At 36.2% G+C, this 7,463-nt stretch overlaps 1 pseudogene; it reads right to left on the reverse strand.

Moving 5' to 3' along the window:
- Nucleotides 1-1,391: 1,391 nt before the first annotated feature.
- LOC133364653 (5S ribosomal RNA) lies at nucleotides 1,392-1,510 on the reverse strand (annotated as a pseudogene).
- Between the last annotated feature and the right edge of the window lie 5,953 nt (nucleotides 1,511-7,463).

The following is a 7,463-nucleotide window of genomic DNA, read 5'->3' on the forward strand; positions in this document are numbered from 1 at the left end:
GTTTGCAACCCGCTGCCTGGAATGCCTTGCCCAATGTGGCTGCTCCACACTTGACCCTTCACTTTAGAAAGAGATTTTAAGAAATGAGTAAGAGGTAAGAAGATTCTCTACTCTTTCCTGCCTACTCTGTGGGCTGCTATAAACTCACTTTGACAGCCAACCCAATTCTGGTGAGTAATAACTGACAGAGAGAAAACACACATGGTTTGGTCTACTTCCACAGGCAGTAGATTGGGAACAACAGCAATTGAAGCCACACTTCCCAGTATGTGAATTCTCTTTTACCACTATTGGACAAGAAACAAACCATCGTGTAAATAACAAGGTGTATCATCAGTGGGTTTAAGGGGGTTGAGCTGACCACATGGAACCACTGTTGTTGCTTCTATGGATGTAAGGAAGTAAGGTCAGAGGTAAATGAAATGCAAATAGAAAAACAAAAGACAGTGATGATTTCCTAAATGCAGTACCATACCAATTACAACAAAATTCCTATGAGTAAGACAGAAAACTCAGCATCTCACAACCATTCAGGATTCCTAACCAAAACTGAAAAAATCTTGCCAGTCAGCCAAGGTCACAGAAATCCTGATGCAGCACAACCTGACCTGGGGGCTGCAGTTAGTGCAGAATTCTGTGGCTCAACTGCTGACATGAGTGAGACCCTGTTAGCACACAATACTTCTGCTCTGCAGTCTGCACTGGTTGCTGATTTGCTACCAAGCCAACTTCAAGGTGTGCTTTCCGTGTTATGGGTTCCACATACTACTTCTTCTGCTCTTGTAAGAGATCAATCCTTTAACGTGGCACTACCTACGCTTTGGAACTCCCTGCCTATTGACATTAGGCAGACACCTTCATTGTACTCTTTTTGGCACCTGCTAAAAACATTTTTGTTTAGGAAAGCCTACCCAAGCATGGAGAAGTTATTATGCTTTTTATCCATTTTTAACTCATTGTTGGTATTATTATTTTCAATGTTTTTAAATACCTGTCTTTAACTGTTTTTGCCAATAATTTTATTGTTTGAATTCCTTCTGTAAAACGCTTTGAGTTTTTTTACATTAAACATTATGTAAATGTTGTAAATAAAATACATAAATAAGTGTTGGAGTCACTATGGCCCTTGGGTCTCTTTCCTCTTTGAGGCACAAAGGAATCTGCCTTATACTGACCCAGGCCTTTTAGTACCATCTAGCACAGTACTGGTGACATGGACTAGCAAAACACTAACAGTTTTGAGGTTTTTTACAATAAACCTGTATATTGTTCTGATATGCCTTCAAGTCAATTACGACTTATGGTGACCCTATGAATCTTTTTTGGATATATTCATAGAGATTTGTGATGGTAAGAGGTATTCAGAGGTGGTTTACCATTGCCTTCCTCTAAGCCTATGGTACCCGGTATTCCCAGGCAGTATCTCATCCAAGTACTAACCATGCCTCACCCTGCTTAGCTTCTGAGATCAGATGAGATCGGGTGTGTTCAGGATAGTATGGCCGTAAAGCGGTGTATAAATGTTGTAAATAAAATACACAGATAAATTTTGGAGTCACTGTGGCCCTTGGGTCTCTTTCCTCTTTTGTATTGAGTCAGGCCATTTGGTACCATCTAGCTCAGTACCAATGACATGGACTAGCATTGGCTCTCCAGGATTTCAGGCAAACTACGCTTCCCAGGATTCTATGGGGGAAGTCATGTGCATTAAATGCAAGTTGGGTGTGCTTTAAATGTACTGTACTATGTGGATCTGCATTAATTCATAAACCTTGCCTACGTATAAATCATTTTAATTAAATTTTTAAATGGAAATAAGCTACAACATTTACAGTGTTCTCTCAGCCTAATCTGCCCCTCAGGGTGAAAACAACAGAGGGGAATCATGACCACCCCAAGGAAGAAGGGCACCCTTAAAACGTAGAGGAAATAATCATTTGTAAATAATAATTTACAATCATAGTGTGAAATCAAATACATGTCAAGACATAGTATGAAGAAATATTTATATAAGCATGAATGTCAAAGATGTAAAGATATTTACAGTGCAATCCTCTGCATGTTTACTCAGAAGCAAGTCCCAATGTATTCAGTGGGGCTTACTCTGACAGGGAAGCATGCATAGGACTGCAATTCAGTGATAAGGAACTTTACTCACCCAACCCAAGATTCAGAATCATGCCACTTTAAGCTGTTCGGCAACTGTTTTGTATTTGTTTTATGATTATTGGATTTTAAATGGCTTTATTTCTTGTGAGCTGCCTTGGTTTCCAACTCTACCTCACAGTGTTGTTGGAAAATTCCACACACACACACATACATTGGAGATTTAAAAATACATACACCCCATATAATAGTTTACTGTCAGAACTAGTTGGCCGTTGCAGAACTTTTTTTAAAAAAAAATAAGTATTAGTTTCCTGCCAAATAAAGCAGTGATACCTAAGTAAGTCCTGCCTAACTGCTTAAAAAAAGGATTGGAGGGGGACAGGAAGATTTACAACACTAACCCTTTTCTATGTTCACTCAAAAGTCTCATTGATTTTCAGCACAATCCTAACCAAGTCTACACAAAAGTAAGTCCTACTGAATTCAATGGGGTTATCACCCAGGTATGTGGAATTAGCATTGCAGCTTTACTCCCAGAAAAAAAATCTTATTGGGAAGGTTTTCAAAATAGGTTATGAATAAGACAAATAAACTGCCCTCTTCCACAGTCCAGTAAAATTTACACTTGTTTGACTCCTTAATTAGAAAAGTATAACACTGCAGCATGTAAAAGTATAATATACCATTTTTACAAGTAATTAAAAAACCCTGCATGTACACCTTTATGCTTACTAAGATCCTGCTGTGATCTTGTTATAGTGCAATCCTATGCATGTTTACTCAGAAGCAAGTCCCAATCCTGTACAGAGCAAGTACTCTGTATGCTGCTGAAATCTATATATTTACTGAATTCCTGATGTGAGACAAGCAGGAAAAGGAAACTGCTCCTAGTACTTGAAATGGGGCTTAGGTACTGCTATTGTCAATCACAACCCTGACTTCACTTATTGGCTAAAAACCTGAACGGGCAAGGATTAGAGGAGCCAGTACTAACAGACATTGCTGGGTGGCGGCGGCTGACATTTTGGTTTATATCTTTTGAGCCATACCACCTAGAAATGTACGTTTTTTTTAAAATGAAAGCTACAAGTCTGGAGATTAAAGTGACTTACCCGGAGAGGACCCCAAAAAACTGGAGTCTCTGGGTGAAAACCAGACACTGTGCAACCCTAACCCGAAGGAGGTTGATTCACCCTTCTGTGTGGAAGACTGGACTGACCCATCAGTGAGGGATCCCTTTCCAGTAAAGGCTAGAAAAAGGGGAGGGGTGAGCCTGTTTCTGGAGATTGCGTGAATTTATTTTACTCTTTATAATGCCCTTGAGTAGGACAGTCTGACACCAAATTAGGATATTAATTCACTAATAGGCAAAAAACCTTGTGGTTTAAGAATGTACCTAGCCAACAGTTATTTTTATCAACCTTTAAAAAGCAGGGAAATTGGGCAGCTATAATGAATGCATCAGGGGAGCAGGAGACCGTCTCTGAGATATTTTACTGCCCTACAAATTTGTCAAAATGCAAACACAATTTGGGTTGGTGTTTCACAGTCCAATCCACTTCCTGTGTAGCTTGGAAGAATTTGGTAACATATGCCTCTGAGCATATGGTGAGTGGTGGCAACACCTGCCATCTCCAAAGATGGAGAATTACATTTTTGTATGTTTATTTGTGTTCTTCTTACTTTGCTTCTTTTCTGTGTTATTACCAAGAAAGTTATATTTCTCTCATTATTCATCCTAAGTCTTTGTCAAATTTATTTTTATTAATTTCAAAGCCTTTTTATTGGTCAATGTCATATGATGGTGAAGACAGCCTTTTGTGTTTCAAACTGGAGGTTATGCTCTATTTCTATTTTGGGTGCATTAACAGTTGAATCTGAAACTATCGTTTGATGTAAAATGAGACTGATTACAGTACGTAATGACTCTAGCTGTTGGATAAAACAAACTTGGCCTGCCCAAGATGCATGTTTTTGGCCTGCTATTGTTAAACTACTCCACTTAAGGAAAGGTGGACATGGTCAATTAAAAACATAGAGCACACCTAAAATTTTGCTAGAATATATTTCACCTCCCTCTGTTTTATCTTGTGCAAACTGAGATGCTCCTCATGTCCATTGGAAACTATTCTGCAGAACAGTCAGTGCCATTATTCCACAACTGTTTTTGGAATTTTTTAGTGATGCAAAGTGTTGCTGTACTTCACATATTCACAGAAACAGAAGCAAAAGAGAATGATTTGCTATAGGAAACATCACTAAAATTGCAAAGTAAATCAAACATATTTAAAGTGACTATCTGACAGGGACCCCGGAACTGTTTTCAAGGGCCCCCCCCTCAAGACTGGCAGGCAGGTCATGTCATGATGACCTAGTTGTAGGTGCATTTTTACATCTGCTTATTTAATGAGTTAAATAAACAATAAATCTGTCATATTCTAGCACTGTCACAATCATAAATATACTTGAATAAAAAAGAAAAAACGTAAGTAGTAATTGCTCAAAGTAAAAATTACAGAATGCTTATGGATAATTGAATACCCTTTGTAAGTTCCAACTAACCTGTTTATGCTTCAGAGATGGAAAAGAAGAAAGGAAGGTCTTTTGTAGAACATTAGAAGCTTTCCTGGACCTTATTACTGGACCTTCATGTAACATCTTTAAAATAAAGATGTATAAAGTTCTTAACATAAATTAATTAAAAATACAATAAATTAAAATAAATAAAAAGATTTTAGAATAAATTTTAGATTAAAGAACAATAAAATAAATAAAAAGATCTTAACATATGTAATAAATAAATAAAATACATTTTAAAATAAATAGTATAGTTGTGTTTCTTGTATTCTATTATTTATAACATGGGTATCATAACAGGCATGTATTATACTTAATAACAACAAACTGTAAAGATAGGTTCAGAAGGGGTAGCCATGTTTGTCTGAGATATGAAAACACAAACAAGGAGTCTGTGGCATCTTAAATAAATTTGTGGGTCTTTAAGGTGCCATAGACACCTAGTTTGTGTATTAATTTTTTTTTTTCAATAATTTTTATTCAGATTTTCATAAAACACACAAGACAAAATCACAAAACATTCAAAGACAAAAAACAAAATCAAAAATAGTTAAACAAAAAGAAAAAAAGAAAAAAAAAAAACAAAAATAAAAAATAAAGAGTAAAATATTGACTTCCCATTTGTCAAAGATCAAATCAGTTATAAGTCTATAATATATAACAATCCTGTCTCTTAAGTCATATTATAAAATCACTTTCCTCCAGTAGTTATCTTACTTAATCATCAAATCTCATAAACATTACTTTATTCTTTCCACAAAAAGTCAAAGAGAGGTTTCAATTCTTTAAGAAATATATCTATCAATTTTTTTTTCCAGATAAGCATATCGATTAATCCATCTCATTACTAATTATGATAATCTTATTGTCATAACCATAGTCAAAATAAACATTTCAATTAATCCATCACATCAGAATCTGTTAGGTTCAATAATTTCAGTAGCCATTGTTCTATTATCTCTATTAGTTCCATTTTCCATCTTCCATCTTCAGTAGTCTTGTTAAGTCCAGTAATTTCAATATCCAATCTTCCATTATCAGTATTCCATAATAATCTTGCTGTCAAAGCCATAGTCATATAGTAAGAGTCTGATGGGGATTACCTCTATCCCAAATATTTTCTTGCCATCCATTCTGAATAGGTTGCTGAAATACTGCTGTAAAATCATATCTCTGTTCTTTTTTTCAAAATACACTGGGTCATCTCTTAAAAGTTTTTCCATTGTCACATGGCTGCAGTTAATTCCATAGATTTTCTCTATATTGGGCTCCATCACATCATTCCAGTCCAGAAGATTATCCATGCCATTGATAACTTTATCTCTAGAATCTTCATTCATTTCTTCAGAGATAACATTGAGTTCCAAACAATAGATTTTATTTCTAAAGTCCATAGACTCCAAATCTTGTTCCTGTTCCACGTTGGTTCCAATCTCCGGGATCTCCTCTCTCACAGGGACCCCTATTCCAGTCTCCAGGGTCACCTCTCTCACAGGGACCCCTGTTCCAATCTCCGGGTTCTCCTCTCTCACAGGGACCCCTTCCAGGGTCACCTCTCTCACAGGGACCCTTATATCTTTAATCTCCTGCTTCATTTTACTCAATTCAATTTTCATTATCTCAATCTCATCCATTATTTTCTGAAACATAGTTATTTCCAGATTTTCAGCCACTTTCTTAATTGCCATTTTAAAAGAAAAATATAGGAAAACCACTTCTTATTTCAGCAACAATTGGGTTAATACTCCAAACTTGGTGACATCACAGTATAAACAGAGCAGACAGCCTTATCTCTCCAATAGTTAAGTAAACAAAATGCAGTTCCCAGGATCGAAACAATTAATGGCAATCGTCAAGAAACAGATTCGTCAAAATAAAATAGACCAAAAAGAGAATAGTCTCAAAACAGTATAATATTTTTCAAAATAAAAATCTGGAATAGAAATCCCTCTTCTGTGTATATCTTTAGAATGCAAATCCAGGACAGCTTTTTGCAACAAAAACAGAGATAAGCTATTAATTAGTGCGTAGCAGAGAGAAGTTATGGCTCCCCAGTGAGATGTCAAAAACTGATCAATCTGGCAAATCTCTTTTAAACAGCAACAATTTAAGTCAAGTAAAAGAAAAATATAGAAAGAAGGGTGCTTGCCTGTTAGTGAGTTCTCTCTTAGAAGATAAGGTGAACGTTCGCTTTATCAGATAGAGCTTGCTGTTAAAAATCCGTCCCACTTTCGTCGGCTGGACCTCGTCCCATAAATTAATGAGATCTGGTCGTCCCAACAAAAATAGGCTTTGAGGTTAATCTCTTCGTTTCTCCCTACCCGGGAGAAGTTTAATCAGTCAAAAAAAAAAGAAAAAACTGACTGATATATCTGAATAAGCTTCTTTTGAGGCAGGAGCCCGTCTCAAAAGCAGGCACAGGCTAAGTCACCCTTCCCGGAAGTCCCTAGTTTGTGTATTAATAAATGATAAACATTACTGTGGCACACTTAAGCCAAAAGGTGGCTTGGCGTTTAGCAGTTCTGGTGATGAATTCATTCATAATGTTTTCCTTTTTTTTTTTTAATAATTTTTATTCAAATTTTTCCAAAAACAAACAAAACAAAGTCAAAAAGACATAACAATACATCAACAAAAAATGAAAATAAAATAGTTGACTTCCGATTTGTCGCAGATCAGCTATAAGTATATAATATACATCAAACCTGTCCCTTAATGTATACATACAGAGTCCCTTTTCTCCATAGGCTGTCTTAATTAATCGTCAAATCCCAGTA

This window comes from Rhineura floridana, chromosome 9, assembly GCF_030035675.1.
Source record: "Rhineura floridana isolate rRhiFlo1 chromosome 9, rRhiFlo1.hap2, whole genome shotgun sequence".
Classification (NCBI taxonomy): Eukaryota; Metazoa; Chordata; class Lepidosauria; order Squamata; family Rhineuridae; genus Rhineura; species Rhineura floridana.